Genomic DNA, 7,453 nt, shown 5'->3' with positions numbered 1-7,453 from the left:
AAGAGTAATTGTTTACCTTAAATTTATTTAAAGGAACACTTTTTTTTTAATCATCATTCTTATTATTAATTTTAAAGCCTGAATACTTCTTGCAAGAGGTGCAACTGCATAGCCAATACATGAAAAACAGCAGCATTGTCTTGTGTCTTCATAAATGTAGTTAGCTCAAGTCAAACACAGACCAATAATTAATGATACTTACAATTTCACAGTCCAAAAAATACCTTTTTCAGCATTATAGTTGGAAACCACAGTATGGTTAAAATAACCTTGCTATCTGTCATCTTTCCTATTTTAGAAATAAATGCTATCGTGGTATCATGTATTTTTCAGAAGAGAAGTAACAACTGGATATCATTGTTCCAGGGGCATAACATATTTGAGTAATGATAGTCTGCATAGACAATTCCTAAAAAAAAAAAATAAAAAGCTTGCTTACTGTTAAGAGACCTTTTTCCCAACAAGAAACAATGAAGCTACAAGATTCATTTAACTTGACAAATTAGATTAGTTTAATCTTTGTGAAGAATATTTTCCATGGCTGCCTTAGACATACTGTCAGAGCCCATTTACTACTTTGGGAATGAATAAACTGACACACACACACACAAAAAAAATCATTTAAATTTTCTTAGTGGCAGAAAAGAGGTAAAAAGGGAAAAGTCTATAAATAATCTAATCCAATTCTGTTATGATTCCAGACTGTAATAAAAGAGCAGGGTTAACACAACAAAAATGATTTAGATTAACAGGTACATTTGGAAAGCTCATTAGCCTTCCTTCCAAGTAGACTGGTATCTGTCAAATTCTGAAAGGAGTATGCATATAGGCATGTTGACATTATTGTTTGGGTCACTAGATACATACATCTTTTCCTGGAATAGAAGGAAAGGAAGAAAATTGTGAGGCTAATGGTCAGAGGCCAAAACAGTTTTTAATATCGATCAAAATAAACTAGATTGCTGCAGTTCTGTGAGTAATACAGTACAATGAACTTGGTATATACGACATAATAAATGAAAGTGACCATTCATTTCTCCGAGCATTGCTTAAAAGAGGCAGCTTTGGTTTAAGTAGGCTAGGGGGCATGGAAATGGAGATGTACTTCCCAGAGCCACTGGCAGTCAGGGCTAGGTGTTCCTTAAATCCATATTTAAACCAGTTTAGGTGGAATCAGTGTAGATGGCTGGATGTATTTGACACTGCACTGTCAGTGACAGGAAAAGAAACAGCCCCATTATTCCTTCACTTGCCCTCTTCTCACACCACTCTTGGGCAGACGCTGGTACCCATAGTCTAGTCAGTTTGTTCCACCAGCAGAAAGAAACCCAACAAAGAAAAGAGATCTTGCTTAGCATGTTGACAGGATTCAGAACAAGATCACCCATAAATGAGAGGTACTGCAAAGGAAGTGTCAGAACAATGTGATTTGCGGTTAAGTAGAACTGGCAGTCACGGAGGCTATAGGTTCTGGCAACTCTGGATTAGTCAGAAGCTATGGAAGGCAGGCATAAAAAGAAAAAAGGGTGAGTTTTGCAAATGTAGTGAAATCCTACTTGATTTGTTAAGCTACTTAAACCCTGATTATCATCTTATTTCTTTGAGAACAGAATAATATTTTTAGTAGTCGTTATATGGGAAATAATCTGTCTTCCTGCCAAAGTCTTTAAAATTAATGTGCTGAAATTTTTGCAAAACCAGGATGCCCAGGACTAGAAATAATTCAATATTTTTCTAATTTTCCAAGTAAAAGATTTGAAAACAAGTCCTCTCTCTCTCTCTCTGAGAGTACTTGAATGTGTATATAGAGAAGTAGATATATTTTTATCTTTATTAAGAGAGTGCTTTAAACATATAGCTGTCAAATATGCAGAGTTCATGTGAGAAAAATCTCTGACACTGTAAGCCCTTGCTGGCTGTTTTAAAAAAAATATATATATATATATATACACCTGGGTATTTTTCAAGTCTATATTGAACTTTATGTTTTACTCTTAGTTTTTATTGTTATGTTTGAGTGTTGTTGCTTTTTGCTAGGGAGATAAAAATATACCTTTTCTTACTGTTCCTTAACCTAGGGAATCAGGTATTCTCAGACAGACATAGAACTGCTAATTGCTTTTACTTTCTGGTCTGATAGGCAAATGTAACAGAGTTTGATGGAATCTGATATTCTGGCACTGAGGATATTTGGGCCTCTTGGCAATACACTGTGCCATGGTGTCTTGCAGTGTCAATAGCACTGAACTTACCTGTTGCAGTGGAAGGGACCTTAGGAGATATATGGTGCAGCCTACTTCTGAAAGCTGGGTAAGGACTGAATTTGCACTAATTTGCAGCATCTCAGAATCTTCCCTTGGGCTTTGTCCTTCAATCATGGCAGTGTAGCTCTGTGCTTTTGCTAACAGCCACCCTGTAGGAGCAGGCTGTCATCAAGTCCTCTCAAAGCCATCTCTCCTCCAGGGTGAACAAGGCCATCAGCATCTCCTCACATGGCAAGTGCTCCTGCCCCCAGCCAAGAACCAAGCTAGCTTAGAGACCTCCTACTGGATTTTTTCTGACTAATCAATGCCTTCAATGTACCGGATGCATTACCTAGACGTTGTCTCAAAAGTGATAAACAGAGGAGTATAATGGCTTAATGTCTAGATGGAGATCAGTGATGAGTGTTCCACAGAGGTTGGTGCTGGGACTGATACTCTTTAGTACCTTCATCAGTGATACTGATAGTGGGGTCAAGTGCACCCTCAGCAAGTTTGCTGATGACATCAAGCTCTGGGGTGTGGTTGACACAGCAGAGGGACAGGATGCCATCTAGAGGGACCAAGAAAGGCTTGAGCAGTGGGCCCAGTTAAACATCATGAAGTTCAACAAATCCAAGTGCAAAGTCTTGCACCTGGGTTGAGGCAACCCCCAGTAGAAATACAAACTGGGGGATGAAAGCATTGAGAGCAGCCCTGCTGTGAAAGACCTAGGGGTGCTGGTGGATGGGAGGCTGGACATGAGCCAGTAATGTGCCCTTGTAGCCCAGAAGGCCAACTGTATCCTGGGCTGTATCAAAAAGAGTTGTGGTCAGAAGGGCGAGGGAGGTGCTTTTGCCCCTCAGCTCTGTGCTAGTGAGGTCTTACCTGGAGTACTGCATTCAGCTGTGGGAGTTCTCAGTACAGCAGCGACATAGACAAACCTGTTGGATCACGGCCAGAAGAGGGCCACAAAAACAATCCAAGGGATTTTCTCCTATGACATAAGGCTGAAAGAGATGGGGCTCTTCAGCCTAGAGAAGGCTACAAGGTGACCTGAGAGCAGCCTTTCTGTATCTAAAGGGGAACAATAGGAAAGAAGGGAGCAGACTCTTTAGCAGGGTCTGTGGCGATAAAACATGGGGAAATGGTTCCAAGCTCAAAGAGGGTAGATTTAGGTTAGATAAAATGAAATAGTCTTTTACAGTGAAGGTGGTATTTCCTAATACCCAGCAGACAGAGTCTGGTAGATAGAAGAAACTACTTTTAAAGTTTTAAATAAAAATGCAACCAGTAAGTTTTATCACAGAATGGCTGAGACATATCTGAGACTATTTCAGTCATTAGGCTGTTGTTATTTTGATGCATAACTTTTTCTGATACCTGGAGGTCACAAAGTAGTACTAAGCACAGAGAACCTGTTATCTGAGTGCTGGTGACTAAGATAGCATAGTGGGGAAAGCTGCTTTGTTGAATTTTTGTCTTTAGCTTCACATCAGTTGAATTCTTCCTCATGAAGAAGTTAATATGCAGGAAAGAAGTCTGTAGTTCTATAAAGAAAAGTTTATAAGCAAGATTCTTAAATAGCTTTTAGGATGCCATCTGGCTATAAAATGAATTTGCCTATAATATTAATGAATGTAATAATCTCCAACTTAAGAGGTTTTTTTGTAATGTATGTAGTATATATCTGAATTTTTTTAGAAGTCAAAGGTGCTATTTTGATATTATCACATATTTTTAAACACTAGAGTGTAAGGGACCAATGAAAGCACTTTCTGACTTCTTACAGCTGAGACCAGAAAGCTTGAACTTGAAATGACAAATTTTAGTAGCTATGAAGGTTTTCACAAATATTAACACCATTTGAATATAAAGTATTTTTGATGTTAGAAGTAAACTGTTGATGAAATAGCAAAAATGTTATAAACAGTGCAGGTTTTTTTTTTTTCTTTTTTTAAAGAATTATTAAATTAATTGTCTGCATGGAAAAAAAAAAAAGTAAATTCAAAGTGGGAGGAGAAAACAAGCACATCCTAAATGGAGTTTGGGAAACCACAATTTCTTTCTGCTTGTTTTTTGATGAAGTAAGCAGATTAATTTTTAATCCTTTGCTGGAAAGAACAGTTAATAGCCCTTTACTGTAATTTCAGTATTCTTTTCACCTTCCTTAAAAGTACAGTAGCCATATGTGGTAGTCCAGTCTAACTGACACCCTATGCAGAGTAGCGATTATTGATTATTCGCTACACCTTTGTTCATACATTCAACACAGCTGCTGGTTCTGTTTTTTGTTGTGAAGTAAGAAGCCACACATAGGAGTTACTTGTCTGTTGTAGCAACAATTATGAGATAGACTTCTGGGCCAGAGCAGGCAACGAAACCCTTTGCATAGCTCCAAAAGCTTTCCAGGAGTGCTCACAGCTTCTCTAACTGTGCCCTGTGTTGCTTTTTATCTAGTTGATTACTTCATGTGTGGTGTCAAAAGCTTGGCCCAAATTAACCCAAGTCATTCGATATGGATTCCCCCCTGTTTCTTGCTCCAGCAATTTTTTTGTATCCTAGCAATTTATTTTTATTTAATTTATTTTTTGGTGGAAGTTTTGAATAACATCAGGTTTTTGGTTTTTCCCTTATCATACATACAATAAATGCTTCTCATGATGTTTCTTAATGATGATTACCTAATGGAATACATTCTCTGCTTACTCCTAATCTGGGTGAAGCGGCATTACCTGGATTATATTATACCATACCTTAATCAGAACATCACGCAACCTCAAATCTGTGTAGATCTATTACATCTAGACAGATTACTTAACTCACCTAAAATTTAACCTCATCTTTTCTGAGTCAATCCCAGGCTACATTCTAAATTCATTTGCCTTATTTTTCTTTTTTTTAAGTATAATTGGACTTTGAAACAAATTCTATTGATTTATTGGACACTTATGAGCTAATTACTCAGGTCTTGTGTTCAGGTCAAATATGCTTATCTTTTGTTTTTATAATTACAATTCTTAATTATTAAGAAACTTTGTGGTAAATTCTTTCAGGAGGGCTGCTCTGAAAGTAACACCTTCTGTTTTATTATGTTGGCCCACTGTCAGAGGTAGATGTTGGTATGGCAGCAGAGATTGAAACTTCTCACCAACATTCCATGACCCTTATGGTGTGACAGATGGCAGCAGAGGAGCAGTTTGACAAAATAATATTTGATATCATAGTGGGTATGAAGCAAAGGTGAGTCACTGAATTCCTCCATGCTAAAAAATTTGCACCCATTGTTGCTTGCTGAACGTTTATGGAGACCAAATAGTGGATATGAAGTGGGGGAGGGTGTTTCAGCAGTGGCAACACTGACAATGAGTCATCTCCACTTGTACAGATTTTAATGAGCACGACATGCAGGCTTTTGTTTATGACTGGTGAAAATGCATAGCTAATGGTGGTGACTGTTGAAAAGCAGTGTTTTGTAGCTGAGACTTTGCTCTGTCAAATAGCATTGTTGTACTTTTTTTATCTGTTGTAGTTTCCATGGACATCAAGAGGAAGCATTACTTTTGGAGCAACATACTTAATATTATTGTAGAGTGGCACAGAAATATGTAGAATAGAAGTATTATTCAAATGCTCTTGTATTTTTAGCCTTTTGCATAACGTATTATCTTCATCCAATGCAATGACTCCTCTTCCTTCTCCTCCTCATCTTCCTTTTTTTACTTTTGATCTCTTTATAAGTAATTTTTAACTGCAGTCATCATTTCATAACCTGATTTGAGTAGATTTTGTTACAATCTTATCAAATTGGTTTTTGTTATTCATATGAATGACTGTGTATATACAATAAATATGTTACTGAATGGAGCTGTCTTTTGTACAGTTGTACTAACCATAATCAAATAATAGTTCTGAGTCTCTCCAGGTGAGTATTAACCTTAAATCCAGTGGTAAATTACGCTATCATTGTGATCTCAGAAAGCAGATCTGGATAGCTTTTGTGTTTTCAGATATTCATTTTTCCAAGAAAGCATTACAAGTACTAATAACAACTCTTTTTTTTTTTTTTTTTGTTAGAAAGTAAAGTGTAATCTGATTTTTCAAAACATTTATGTTCTGATTCTATTTTGTTGAGCTCTTTCATTGAGTTCTTACATTAGAAAATAGAAATTTATTTCTACAGTTGTACTTCAGAACTTCTTTTCTTGGAATGTTCCTATAGCTTTATAGAACCCAAAAAAAGTAACTAAGAGGTCAGAGAGGCAATCTCACTGACTGATATTCTGACTGCTGTGTGAACCACAGATAGCATTACAAAGACTAGCAGTAAACTCTTACTATGGTCTTTCAGGATAACTTTGCAGAATGTTTCTGTAAATCCATGGGATAAGGAGCTGTACTTCAGTATCAGTGTTTATTTCTCTCCTCTCTCCTTTATCCCCTTTTTTTTTTTTCTTGTAGTGTAGATAATCATATTTGCTTTAGAAAACCAAAAGTGACCTCTACTTTTAATGAAATTTGAGATTCTCCCTAGATGTGGATAACAGCAGTTACTGAGTGGTTTCATGATAGAGAAAGGACGTGTTTCTATTCCCAAGGGATATTATTAGAGACCTTAAGAATTCAGGGAAGAATGAAACAACATGAGTGCTATGGGTTCCATTATGGGTTTTGACAGGATGACATTTGTATCGCACAATTCTTTTCTGATATTTGACAATCTACGTTTAATAAAGAAAAATATCTGTTACTTTGATGTAGAAATGGAAGCTTGATTCTGAAGGGCCAATATTTACCTCATGCAGCCATTAGCTCTGAAATTGTAGGCTAATTACAGCTGAGTTAGTATTTTTAGCCTACAAAGTAGAATCCTTCATGCCTATGTATTTGTGAAATAGGATGTATATGTTGGCAGTCGACAAAAATAACAGCAATTTCAGTTCCTGTTGTTGTCAGCAAGGCTTGTTAGCAGCAGCTTAGTGCAGGATGAGCACAGCACTGCTGAGGTCAGGTCAGAATGCAGCTGCCTAAGTTTAATCTGCCCATTCTGGCAATTATGAAGCTGACAGTGGCTATTTAATAGATAAGAGATTGGAGAGACATCTAATGTGAAATCTTCTGAAACGAGTCAGTGCTGCTTAATATGGTGTTGGAGTGCTGCAGTAGTTCAGACCAAAGACAGCCTCTGCTTTCCTTGAATTTGATTTAAGACA

General features: G+C 37.0%; 1 long non-coding RNA gene across 3 annotated transcripts in view; it reads left to right on the top strand.

Moving 5' to 3' along the window:
• Window positions 1-5,296: 5,296 nt before the first annotated feature.
• LOC104910139 overlaps window positions 5,297-7,453 on the top strand; it is an 88,898-nt gene continuing 86,741 nt past the window's right edge. Inside the window, exon 1 of one of the 3 annotated variants that reach the window (XR_004159166.1) lies at window positions 5,297-5,483. This is a non-coding gene — a long non-coding RNA (uncharacterized LOC104910139). The remainder of the gene's footprint in view (window positions 5,484-7,453) is intronic. The other 2 variants (XR_004159167.1, XR_004159165.1) reach the window with 2 other exon arrangements.

The sequence above is a fragment of the Meleagris gallopavo genome, chromosome 3, assembly GCF_000146605.3.
Source record: "Meleagris gallopavo isolate NT-WF06-2002-E0010 breed Aviagen turkey brand Nicholas breeding stock chromosome 3, Turkey_5.1, whole genome shotgun sequence".
Lineage (NCBI taxonomy): Eukaryota > Metazoa > Chordata > Aves > Galliformes > Phasianidae > Meleagris > Meleagris gallopavo.
Note: the sequence above shows the minus strand (reverse complement) of the source record. Positions and strands in the feature narration are given on the sequence as shown.